This window comes from Bidens hawaiensis, unplaced genomic scaffold (genome assembly GCF_021521415.1).
Source record: "Bidens hawaiensis isolate Kalapana, Puna unplaced genomic scaffold, B.hawaiensis_p1.1 tig00061060_1, whole genome shotgun sequence".
Classification (NCBI taxonomy): domain Eukaryota; kingdom Viridiplantae; phylum Streptophyta; class Magnoliopsida; order Asterales; family Asteraceae; genus Bidens; species Bidens hawaiensis.
In genome coordinates this window covers 39,929-53,528 of record NW_027500989.1, presented here as the reverse complement: position 1 = coordinate 53,528, position 13,600 = coordinate 39,929, and the positions used below count along the sequence as shown (strand labels likewise).

Below are 13,600 nucleotides of genomic sequence, written 5' to 3'. Positions count from 1 at the left end.
AAAGCTTTGCTGTCTCTAAGTATATCTGTTAGTGATTAACGCTGTTGTTTCATTTCATGTATTTTTTTTTATTTTTATGTATTTTTTTGGATTTATTTTTTTTTTTAATTTTATTTCGGTTGCAGTTTAGAGAAACCTGTGTCGTCTTTAATTAATTAATTATTATTATGTTGTTGTATTTTTTTTATTTAATTTTGTTTATTTTTTCATGTATATTTTGTAATTTTTTATTTTTTTAGTTTTTAAGTTTGATTTGGTTGCAGTTTTAGAGAAAGCTTTGTTGTCTCTAAGTATACCTGGTTGTGATTAACGCTGTTGTTGAATTTTATTTATTTATTTATTTTAATTTTTTTTAGTTTTTTAATTTGATTGCAGTTTAGAGAAAGCTATGTAGTCTCTAAGTATTAATTATTATATTTTTGTATTTTTTTTTATTTTTTGTTTAATTTTGTTTTTTTCTTGTAATTTCAGTAATTTTATACTATTAATTTTTTAGTTCTTCTTTTTAATTTACTTTGATTGCAGTTTGGAGAGAACTATGTTGTGCCTAGTATTAATTATTATATTGTTGTATTTATTTTGTATTGAATATTGTTTAATTATTTTTTTTTATTATTTCACTTTTAGTTTGATTGCAACTTAGAAAAGGCTATGTTGTTTCTACGTATTAAGTATTTTATTTCTGTATTTTTTTTATTTAACTTTGTTATTTTTTTCATGTATTTTTTGGAATTTTTTGTAATTTTTTTAGGTTTTTTTTTTGAAATTTTAATTTGATTGCAGTTTGAGAAAGCTATGTTGTCTCTGAATATTTATTATTATTATTATTATTTATTTATTAAAATTTTCAATTTGATTTGATTGCAGATTAGAGGAAGCTATGTCTTCTCTCAGCAGAGAGCTTGTGTTTTTAATTCTTCAGTTTCTAGATGAAGAGAAGTTCAAGGAGGACTGTTCATAGGTAGGGTTTAATATTATCTATTGAATTTCTGTTTTGTTTTCTTTCATTTTTGCAGATTTTGTTTGTTATAAGCGAATCACATGTGTTTTAAGGATGAGACCGGTACATTACTGGTACTAAAATTACAGACTGAATTTCTGGAAAAGTGGGAACTGTGCCAGTATGGTATCGTACTCGTTATGAAATGCGGGGTAGCGGTGCCGAAAATGCTATGATTGAATTTTTGGAAAACTGGGAACCGTACCGGTGTGGTACTGGTACTTGTTATGAAATGCCTGGGTACCGAAAATACCGATACCGAATTTCTGGAAAAGTGGGAACCGTACCGGTACGGTATTGGTATGGTACTAGTACTCATTATGAAATGCTGGTACTGGTACCGAAAATACTGATACCGAATTTTTGGAAAAGTGGAACTGTAGCGGTACGGTATCAGTTTGGTATTGTACCGGTACCCCCCATTACTTGGTACCAAATGATCATCCCTACCTGCTTTTGTGTAAGTTGTATTTAGTATTTATTTTTATTATTTTGTTGTGGAGGTTGGAGCAAGAATCTGGTTTTTTCTTCAATATGAGATACTTTGAAGAAATGGTGACAAATGGTGAATGGGATGAGGTGGAGAAGTATCTTTCTGGATTCACAAAGGTTGATGATAACAGATACTCAATGAAAATCTTCTTCGAGATACGAAAACAGAAGTATCTAGAAGCCCTAGACAAGTATGTGTTGATTCAAATTTTGTTCATACGTATACACACTTAGGCTATCTTTAGTCTGATTAATATTGAGGTTTCTTATAATCTGATTAATTTGCAGGAAGGATCGTTCTAAAGGGGTTGAGATTCTAGTGAAGGATTTGAAAGTGTTTTCTGCTTTCAATGAAGATCTGTTTAAAGAAATAACTCAGCTTTTGACTCTAGATAACTTCAGGTGTGTAAATTGTAATAGTTAATACTTAATACATAATACGTACGAGTTGTAAAAAGTTTAAAGTTTTGATATAAATACATGCATGCGTACAGGGACAATGAACAATTATCAAAATACGGAGACACGAAATCTGCTAGGACTATAATGCTGGGTGAGTTAAAGAAGTTGATTGAAGCAAATCCCCTGTTCCGTGACAAGTTAAACTTTCCTGGCTTAAAGAATTCAAGGCTTCGAACACTTATTAACCAAAGGTTCATATCTAGCTTTTGATTTCTGATTCAGTAACATGAGTTTATTTCAATATTAATATGTGAATACAAATTGTAGTTTGAATTGGCAACACCAGCTTTGTAAGAACCCGAAGCCGAACCCTGATATCAAAACACTATTTGTTGACCATTCGTGCGGGCAGTCACAGCCAAATGGTGCACGGGCCCCATCACCGGTTACTAATCCGTTAATGGGTTCTGTACCAAAGCCTGCAGGCTTTCCACCTCTAGGTGCTCATGGTGTAAGTGAAATTAGCCTTTTGTTTACAGTCAGTTTAAAGTTGTAACTGTAAAACTTAGTTTTTTAACCTAATTTGTACATTGTTATTTGTATTTTAAGCCTTTTCAGCCTGCACCTGCACCTATGCCATCGTCTCTTGCTGGTTGGATGGCAAATCCAGCCGTGCCTCATCCATCAGTTTCCACGGTTCCGATTGGTTTCACTCCGCCGAATAATGCCGGTATGTGTATTTTCATCTTGGTTAAATTCTTGATAAAAGTATTATAATAGAGAATAGGCTTGTAAAGGAACTGAACAAACACGAATGGAGCATGTTCGTTTGTTTTGACTTTAACCAAATAAAACGATCAAACACGTACAGTTAATGAACTTTTGTTTTCTTGTTTGTGTTAGTTCATCAAGAAACTGAACTTGTTCCTGTTTGATTTCGTTTTTGTTCGTGGGTACAAGTGACTAAACACAGACGAGCGAACGTATCAACATAATTGAGCTAAAACCAATTAAAAGTAATTGTGAACATAAATGTTTCATCATCATTAGTAAATCCCACCAATAGCAAAGCTATGGTAGGGTCTGAGGAGGGTAAGATGTAGACAGCCTTACCTCTACCCCGTAGGAATAGAGAGGCTGCTTCCGGTGAGACCCCCGGCTCGATAGTAGTTTTGCATCAAGCCTTGGACATAAGGCACATAGCACTCAACCACCGGGATACCAGCCAATTGGTTGCGTGTACCCTTGTCTTTCGGCTATCAACGCCACCACATGATGCCTGATTAACCTTCCGCCAATTTTAACGTTATTTTCACGAGATTAGTAAATAACGCCAAAATTAGTGCAATTTCACTTTTGCCCACATGAGGTTTCACACATATATACATTATATGCGTGCACCGCAAACAGGGCGGTGAACATAAATGTTTAGGCTTCAAAAATCATTAGAACTAGACGATATTTTAACGGGCCTAATACATTTGAATGATCATATTAAAGAACGTAAACGAACATAAATGAAGGGTTTCTTGTTTGTGTTAGTTCATCAAGAAACTGAACTTGTTCCTGTTTGATTTCGTTTATGTTCGTGGGTACAAGTGACTAAACACAGACGAGCGAACGTATCAACATAATTGAGCTAAAACCAATTAAAAGTAATTGTGAACATAAATGTTTAGGCTTCAAAAATCATTAGAACTAGACGATATTGTAATGGGCCTAATACATTTGAATGATCATATTAAAGAACGTAAACGAACATAAATGAGCGTAACAAGTAGACATAAATGAATGGAGACGTGTCATGTGTTCATGTTTGTTCATTTACCTAAACAAACAAAAACAATATGTTCGTGTTCGTTCATTTATTAAATAAACGAATGGTTCACAAATGGTCACGTTCAGTTTGTTTACAAGCCTAATAGAGAGTGCAATGTTTCTGAATATGATTTGCTGTTTTTTTTGTTTTATATCATATTGAAGCTATGCTAAAGCGACCTAGGACTCCTCCTACCAACAATCCAGCTGTGGATTATCAAACAGCTGATTCTGAACACTCGTTAAAGAGAACACACACATTTGGGATATCTGATGAAGTATGGCATACTTTTCCCTATGTTATTTCTTTATATAAGGATCCTCTGAAACACTTTTAGAAACTATATGCTGATGCATGTATGATGTTCTTAGCAGGTCAATCATATGCCTGTAAATATGTTACCTGTTGGTTATATGGGTCAAAGTCAAAGTCTAAGTCAAAGTCATGGTCAAAGCTCTTACTCTTCTGATGATTTGCCTAAAACCGTGGTGATGACTCTAAATCAGGGGTCTGTAGTCAAAAGTATGGAATTTCATCCGATACAGCAAGTTCTGCTTCTTGGTAAGTGCTTGGTTCCCATTAACATTACATTTCAAACATTATTAATGCTAGAAATTGGTAAAATAATATTATTTTATATTTTCCTTTATTGATATTAGTTGGAACTAGCAATGGTGACATCATGATATGGGAAGTAGCTAGCAGGGAGAAACTTGCTCACAAGAATTTCAAGATTTGGGATATTAGTGTTCTTACAATGCCTTTGCAGGTTTGTATCCAAACATTAGTCTTTTTTTAACTTATTATTTTGTTGAAAAATGTCTCCTTTGTAACAATATAGGGTATTTTTGGGCTAAGTAGTCAATTTGACTTGTGACTTGTGTTTGTAATAGGCATCCTTGACCAACGACAATACTGCAATTATAAATCGTGTAACATGGAGCCCCGATGGATCACTATTTGGTAATATTAATAAGTTACCTTTCTTCAATAATAATTCTCTCTTAAAATATAACCTAATCGGTATTTTTTCTTTCATATAGGTGTTGCATTCTCAAAACATATTGTGCAGATATACTCATATCATGGTGCTGATGATCTCAGAAACCATTTGGAGGTTTGTCTTGTTTGATATCTAGGTTCATCTTTTCTTGTTTAAGTAGTGACAGGTGGCGTTTCTTATATTTAACCACTTTATTTGTTATGGTTGTATAGATTGAGGCTCATGGTGGCAGTGTTAATGATCTTGCTTTCTCTCACCCGAACAAACAACTTTGCATTGTGACATGTGGCGAGGATAGATTAATAAAGGTTTGTTTCGTTACTTTTTGACTCGGTGTTTCTATTTTCGTTAAAATCTTTTATTTATTTATATATAATTTTAATTCTTTTATTATAGGTGTGGGATGCAGTAACAGGGGCAAAACAGTTTACATTTGAGGGTCATGAAGCACCAGTGTATTCTATATGTCCACATGTCAAGGAAACTATTCAGGTAAAAATTGCCTCTAATTTGTTATAAACACTGTGCAACTGCCAATTTGTTTATTTTTTATTTTATGTGTACCAGTTTATCTTCTCTACATCAACCGATGGGAAAATAAAGGCTTGGTTGTATGACAATATGGGTTCCAGGGTGGACTACGATGCACCAGGCCATTCATCCACCGCGATGGCATATAGCGCCGATGGAACAAGGTTAAAAATTTGATATTTCTTTTTCAACTTTTTATTTATTTATTGATGTTTTGTGTGAAAAATTCAACTCGTTTACTTTCAAATTGGTCATTGGTTGATACATTCACAAACGAATAATATAAAAAGGGGAGAATTACATATATGCCCTTCTAAACTTCACTAATTGCATGTTTACCCAACCCAAATCTGAAATTGTATATATCCTCTTGTTGCCCATTTTGATTTATATTATTAAAATAAGTTATATAATGAGTGTTTAAATCTTATTTTACTAAAACTTTAAAATTTCTCATATTTACGTATTTACTCATTTTTAACTAGTTTTCATTTGATGATTGTCACCCGTATTTTTTACGAGTGTCGGAAGAGTAGATTATTCAGACGAAAGAAAATAATTAAAAAACGCAAAAAGAAAAACTTAGTAAAAAAGAAAAAAAATATTTTGCGAAACATTAAAAAAAAGAGTAAACATGAAAATTTGGGAAACTTTGAACTTTTAGGAAAGAGGGTAAAATAGTCATTCTGTAATTTATTTATTATTAAACAAATCAAAATGAGTAAATTTGATATATTTTTGTAATGAGATATATGCAATTGCCCCTATAAAAGACTGGCTTAAAACTATATGTTTTGTTATGATATTTGGCATCTAATATACATATCTAATGTTGTTTGCATAATCAATAGGTTATTCTCATGTGGAACAAGTAAAGATGGAGATTCTTACATTGTTGAATGGAATGAAAGTGAAGGAGCTGTGAAACGTACTTATATCGGGCTCGGTAAACGATCTGTTGAAGTTGTGCGGTTTGATACTACAAAGAATCGGTTTCTTGCTGCCGGTGATGAATTTATGGTTAAATTCTGGGATATGGATAATGTTAACTTATTGACAACAACTGATGCTGATGGTGGTTTACCGGTACTCATCGGATTCTTACATTTAGATATATAACTGAGTTTTCATAATTGGTGGCCATGAACAGTTGACTTATTGTTCAAAATGGGTAAAAAAAATTTCGGTTCAAAAAGTCATGTTAGGCTGGGTTTGAAATCAATGTAAAACTGAACTAGGCTATAAATATGTTTAGAAAAGCTATATTTAGGGGTGGCAAACGAGACTGAGCCTACCCAGAGCTCGACTAGGCTTGTGTTCGGCTTGCTTTGAAATATTTTAGGTTTTGTGCTCTTTTTCTAAAACGCGAGCATGACCCATGAGTCGTTTTTTCAATCTTGAGCTCAGCTCGTTTATTATTTTATAGTTTATTTATTTACATTTTCAACTTTTTTAAATTATAATTTTTATATATAGCATAATATATGATATAGTTATCAAAATTTAATATATAATAAAAACTATTATATAAATGTAGATTTAATACATCAAATAAAAATTATATAAATAATAGGCTTGCGAGCCAGCTTGAGTTAGATAAGTGAAACTCGGGTTCGTGCTCGTTTATTAAAGCGAGCACGACCCATGAGTTTGTTTTTTCAAGCTTGAGCTCAGCTCGTTTATTATTTTATAGTTTATTTATTTACATTTTCAGCTTTTTTAAATTGTGATTTTTATATATAGCATAATATATTATATAGTTATCATAATTTGATATATAATAAAAACTATTATAAAAATTTAATACGTCAAATAAAAATTATATAAATAATAGGCTTGCGAGACAGCTTGAGTTAGATAAGTGAAACTCGCATTAATGCTCGTTTGTTAAACAAGCTTGTTTTAAGGCCGATCCTCAGGGTTGAGCTCGGTTTGAGTTTTTAACAAGCCGATCTCGAGTAGCACACTTTGAGCTTTTAACAAGCTGACCTTGAGTATTACACGAGCAGGGAATGGCTCGTTTACACCCATGGCTTTATTTAAAAATCCGAACTTTTTGTTAGTGATAAAAAATTGCTCAAATCGACCGGTTAACAGGTAAACGGGCTGAAATCACCAGCTGTACTCTACTTATTTGTTGGTTCTTGATGTGTTTGCAGGCTTCTCCTTGTATAAGATTCAACAAAGAAGGTGTTCTGTTGGCTGTATCCACAAACGAAAACGGGATCAAGATTCTTGCTAATCAAGATGGACTTAGGTTACTAAGAACAATGGAAAGTCGACCTTTTGACCCTTCAAGGGTCACTCTGCATCTATTGTGAAGGTAATTTGGTTTTTAATATTATGCTTTAAAATTGTCTTTATATAAATTTTCATGGCGTCTTAATGAAATGGTTGATACATATACAGCCCCAAATGATGACCATGTTTGGTGCTGCTGCTAATTCACCTGTGGGACCCAGCATTATGGATAGGGTTACACCTATGCCTCCAATGGTGGTTATGGTTAGCATTTTATTTTCTGATTTTTTGATAATTAGTATGAACAGATTGCTAGGCCTGTAAACGAATCGAATGGACACGAACTGGGGTGTGCTCACTCGTTTATTTGAATTTAACCGCACACGAACAAATTTCTTTTGCAAGTTTGTTTGGTAAGAAAATGAACATTTTCGTTTGTTAAAAATCTAAACGAACGTGAATGAACTCAAATAAATGTAAACTAACATAATTGAACAAACATAAACAAAAGTTCATGAATGTAACTTAAAATTGAAGTTAAAATATATAAGCATAACATGAATATATATATAATTTTTTATGTACTTAGTGTTAATTAATATTTAACCTAACATAAACGAACATTCACGAACGAAACATGTGTTCATGCTCGTTTAATCAGATGAAACAAATTTTTGTTCATGTTCCTTCACCCGTTTATTCAATAAGCGAACAAACATAAATAAGCTCAAATAGTTTAATCAAATGAACACAGTTTTTGTTCATGTTGTTTTTGTTTATTAAATAAATGAACTTTCTGCTGAACGATTTCAGTCCAATTCACTAAACGTTGTGTTTGTTTACCGGCTATAAATTACCATTTTTAGATAATTTATATTTAGTGGTCATGACTCATGGTGTAAATTTTGTAGAATGGTGACAATCGGGGCCCGATTGATGTAAAGCCCAGAATTGTAGATGAGGCTGTGGAAAAATCTAGAATATGGAAGTTAACCGAAATAACTGAACCGTCACAGTGTCGGTCTTTAAGGCTCCCTGATAGTACATCTTCACCAATGAGGGTATCATTTTCATTTCAGTTTTAATACTGTTGTCACTATTTTTTGCTTTAAACTGGTTTGACTTTTTTTGGCTTTTGGTCAACGCGGTACATGTACAGGTTTCAAGATTGATATACACAAACTCGGGACTTGCTATATTGGCTTTAGCAGCTAATGCGGTTCATAAACTATGGAAATGGCCAAGAAATGACCGCAGCTCAACTGGGAAGGTACTAAAATTTATTTTTAAATAGTATTTGTATGCCGAAGCAAGAAATCACATAAATACAATAATATCAACAAAGATGATTTGGTCTTATGCTATTACTAGTAAACGAGTTTTACCCGTTGGCCAAAAACCATAAAGACAAATACTGATATTGCTCTTGATAATACTTACACCCGTGCCCATGTTGTAAAGGATGTTGACACATGTTTTACATCAACCGAAATCCATAAAAACGAATACTAATACCAGTCCTGATAATACCAACACTCAGGTACTTACGTTGTTTGATCGGTATCAGTTCGGGTTCTCACGGTACTGGTACGATAACGACACTTGGTATAGTTTACGATACTAAAAAATGCATTATTTGAACCCAAAAAATGAACAGCGTTTTTGTGAGTTTAACTGCTATTTGCTTTTTATATGTATATATAATCACATTATATATACATAGCTTTGCTATTGGTGGGATATACTGAGTATGATGATGATGATGATGATGATATCACATTATAATTTTCAATTCCAAACCTTTATTTACAAACCAAACAGGTGCCAACTTGGATTCACTTCTATATTTCTTAAATTTGTGTTCTGACATGTTTTCAATTACTTTATTTAGGCTACTGCTAATGTGATACCTCAACTATGGCAACCAGCAAGCGGTATTTTGATGACTAACGATATTAGTGATACAAACCCTGAAGATGCCGTCCCATGCTTTGCATTGTCCAAGAATGACTCATATGTTATGTCTGCTTCTGGAGGCAAAATATCTTTGTTTAATATGATGACGTTTAAGGTTAGTTAACATTTTATATCCACGTTTATCGCACACATATATGACCATTATACCCTTTTGAAAATCATGCAGACTATGACTACATTCATGTCCCCACCACCAGCTGCAACGTTTTTGGCATTTCATCCACAAGATAATAATATTATTGCCATTGGAATGGAGGATTCTTCAATTCACATATACAATGTCCGAGTTGATGAGGTTGTTTATTAGATCTTTTATTCAAGAGTATTGAAAAAGTCAACTCTGTAGTCAACATACAAAGTGATGTTTTTGTTGTTTATATGAATAGGTTAAAACGAAGCTGAAAGGCCATCATAAACGGATAACTGGATTGGCTTTCTCCAATGTGCTTAATGTTCTAGTATCTTCTGGTGCTGATTCTCAGGTAATTTGGTTTGTTCATATTTTTAGTTAACGGGCTGTTTAGTTTTTCATAGGCCTGTAAACGAAATAGCGAACAAGGGTGGTGCATGTTCGTGCTCGTTTGTTTAACTTTAACTGAACAAACAATCGAACACAAATAGCTAGACGAACGAGGTTATCTTGTTCATGTACGTTCGTTAAAAAAGCGAACGTGTTCGTGTTCGTTTGCGTTCGTTCGTTGAACTTTAACCGAACAAACAATTGGACACGAACAACTAGACGAACATGGTTATCTTGTCTGTGTTTGTTCACTAAATGTGTTCGCGTTTGTTTTTGTTTGTTTTTGTTTGTTCACTAAATGTGTTCGGACAAACGATTGGAAACGAACAACTAAATGAGCAGGGTTATCTTGTATGCGTTCGTTCATTAAAAATTGAGTGTGCTCATGTTCATTTATGTGTTTAACTTTTATCGAACAAGCAATCGGACACGAACAACTAAACTAATAAATGTGTTTACGCTCGTTTAGGTTTATTTGTTAACAATATAAACGAACAGTTTATGAACGTAAACGAACGAATATAACTAAACATAGATAAACGACCAAAAGCTAAAACCAATAAAATGTGAACGTGAACAACAATGTGTTGTGCTTAAATAGTTATTAAAACTAGACTAAAGTGTTATGTGCCTAAAGATTTAAATGAATATATTAGCGGATGTAAAAGAGCGTACTTAAACAAACGTAACGTAAAGAACATAAATCAATGCAAATGAACGAAAATAAGCCAATTTAAATGAACGAACATGACATGTGTTTGCTTGTTTAATTAAATGAACAAAAGCTGAATAACTTTTGTTCACGTTTGTGTTTGTAAACATATTTGACAGACAATAATCATCCTCATAATAAGAGAGCTTTTTTCTGTATGCAGTTGTGTGTTTGGAACACAAACGGATGGGAAAAACAAACAAGTAAACCTCTGCAAATTCCAGCAGGGCGTGTGGTAGGTCCCCTTGCTGACACGCGTGTGCAATTTCACCAAGACCAAACACATTTGCTAGCTGTACATGAAACTCAGATAGCCGTTTATGAAGCACCTAAATTGGAGTCACCCAAACAGGTATCTTATTCACCAAGTATTCATATAGTTGCCCACTTTCAGAGAAAATTGTTCCGAGTTTCATTGGGTTCGGGTCAAAATGGGTTAGGTTGACCCAGATGCTTTTATAACTAAATCCATTAGTTACTGATGAATTGTGATGCATATTGTTGTGAAACAGTGGTTCCCACCAGAGTCAAGTGGATTGATTACCCATGCTACTTACTCGTGTGATAGCCAATCGATATTTGTGGGATTTGAGGATGCGAGTGTCGGTATTCTTACTTCATCAACACTGAGGTTGCGATGCCGGATTACTTCAAATGCTTATTTGCCAAGCAATCCAAAGTCGGTATTTGTTCATTTTATCATATTTGTTTTTCAGCCCTTCACATATTTTTAATTACTGTTAAAATTATGTTATGCAAATGATATTGTTGAGGTGGCAAAGGGAGAGGGTCGGTTTATAGGTCAACACGGGTACTTTTCGGATGTATTTTGACTGAAAACAATATATTTCCGAATTCCATACTTTTGACACGTTTGACCAGTTCGTATATTGATCGTCTGAAACTGCAATGTGTACCAAACTTATTTTTTTATTCTATAAGGTGTCAAATTGGGTGATCAGACGCAGAGGTGCATAAATCGGGTTTTAGGCCCAAAACGAGTCGGGTTGGGTCCAAAAAAGTTAAACCTGGTTTTTAGTAAATTGGTTGGGGATCCAACACGGTTTTTGGAGAATCAAATTTGACTGGTTTGAAGCTCGATGGCTTTGGGTCAAAGAAAGTCAAACTTGATTTTCGGTGAAACTGCTACGAGTTTCAACCTGGTTTTTGAGAAGGAAAAGAATGGGTTTGACCGGTTTGAAACTCTGTTGGGTTGGGCCAAAGAAAGTCAAGCCCGGTTTTGAGAAGGAAAGAATAAGGTTTGAGTTGGGTTAGGCAAAAGAAAGTCAAAACAATGTGTTTTGGTGAAACAGCTTCGGTTTCCAACCTGTTTTGAGAGGGAAAATGAGCGGGTTTTAACCGGGTTCAAATCGGTTTCAAAGTTTAGACTTTAGGGCTACGCCGTTCTCAAGTCTCAACCCTACAGTTTGGTTCAGGTTCAACCAAACCGTGCTCAGTTTCCAACCTGTTTTTTCTGTGTACCTCTAGTCCAACAGGTTGGATAATGGGCCAAAACAGGCTGCACAGGCCCGAAACATCTTTTTTCATATTTGTTTAAAAAAGTGTAACAAATATGTAATATTACAAATAATTACAAACCCTACAGTTTTACAATATTTATAATTTTATATAACTATTTCATAAATATTTTTGTGTCCTCTAATTTTATGAACCTTTTCAGTTTAAGGGTGCACCCACTTGTTATAGCTGCACACCCATCCGAACCAGATCAACTCGCATTGGGACTCAGTGACGGTGGCGTGTGTGTACTCGAACCACTGGAGTCAGAAGGCAAATGGGGCACATCACCTCCATCTCTAGAGAACGGTGGTGCGGGTCCAAGTAGTACAACTCCCGGTGCAGCAAGTACAACTGATCAAGCACAAAGGTAACTTACAAACTTTAGGTACATGGAGTGATAGGATGGGGATTTACAAGTTAGTTTTGACTCGACACCATAATTTAAGAAACGGTTTTTTAGAAATTGATATCGCTTCGCTGCTGTTTAGGCGTTAGGTTCCGGTAGTAGAAAAAAAGATTTGGTTTTATGGTGTAAAGTTTATCGACATGCAAACTGATGATTGTTTTATTTTTTTTCTTTTTATCTTTAGTTATAAAATTGGAAATGATGCAGGTCTTTGTTAATGGCCACATAGTTTTTCATCTTTTTTGTCTTTTTTTCTTTTGGGTTTTTTTTAATATCTTATGCTGGGTGGATTACAAAAGAAAAAAAAATGATTATTATAAAAAATTTATGTTTGAGATTCACGTTCGGTTTTCATGGCCGGTTTTTGGTCAAAATGGAATCCAAACGAATCAGCAGCGTCAGTTTTCTAAAGATACTTGAACGTGTCCAATTGGATCACGTTTATGTTTGTAGATAAGATATTCATGCTAGTTCTTGCTCCTGCATGAAAGTTTCATTTTAGGTAAGGATGACGAGACAATCGATACCAAGTACCAGACACGCCACAAAGAGTTTTGTGATCGAATACCGAGCCTTTTGATTTTTTGTTAAAGAAGAAAACTCTTATGAAAAACCGATATACAATGCTCTCATTTAAACTAGACATGGGATATAGATGGACTCAAATTCTAACTAACAATAATCTAAATTAACTAAATTTTCGGTTGGATCGGGTTTAAATTACAGCTCCATTAGTTAGTGAAATCAAATTCAATAGATATGAAATTTTAACAAATTAGCGCTGTTTTATTTTAGGAAAATTGGATTTTAATAATCCCAAATTTCTGTTATTGGCCGATAATAATCCAAACTTAATTTATTCCCACCAGTGGTCCCAAATTTAAAAAAGTTGGCTTTCAATGATCCTCGGTTAAAAAAACCTAATGGTGTTAAGTTTTTTCCAAATTTCAAACTGATTTTTTAGGCTTTTTGATTG

General features: G+C 33.9%; 1 pseudogene across 1 annotated transcript; it reads left to right on the top strand.

Moving 5' to 3' along the window:
- The first annotated feature begins 880 nt into the window (after positions 1-880).
- Positions 881-12,836, top strand: LOC143603223 (topless-related protein 4-like; annotated as a pseudogene). The gene is made up of 25 exons (XR_013148006.1): positions 881-961; positions 1,504-1,683; positions 1,781-1,894; positions 1,987-2,145; positions 2,222-2,405; positions 2,504-2,624; positions 3,878-3,990; positions 4,088-4,274; positions 4,373-4,482; positions 4,607-4,676; positions 4,757-4,830; positions 4,929-5,024; positions 5,113-5,208; positions 5,284-5,411; positions 6,099-6,333; positions 7,407-7,563; positions 7,634-7,752; positions 8,400-8,549; positions 8,648-8,758; positions 9,380-9,559; positions 9,632-9,760; positions 9,852-9,947; positions 10,861-11,049; positions 11,210-11,376; positions 12,379-12,836. The product of XR_013148006.1 is annotated as a topless-related protein 4-like (transcript).
- Positions 12,837-13,600: the final 764 nt, after the last annotated feature.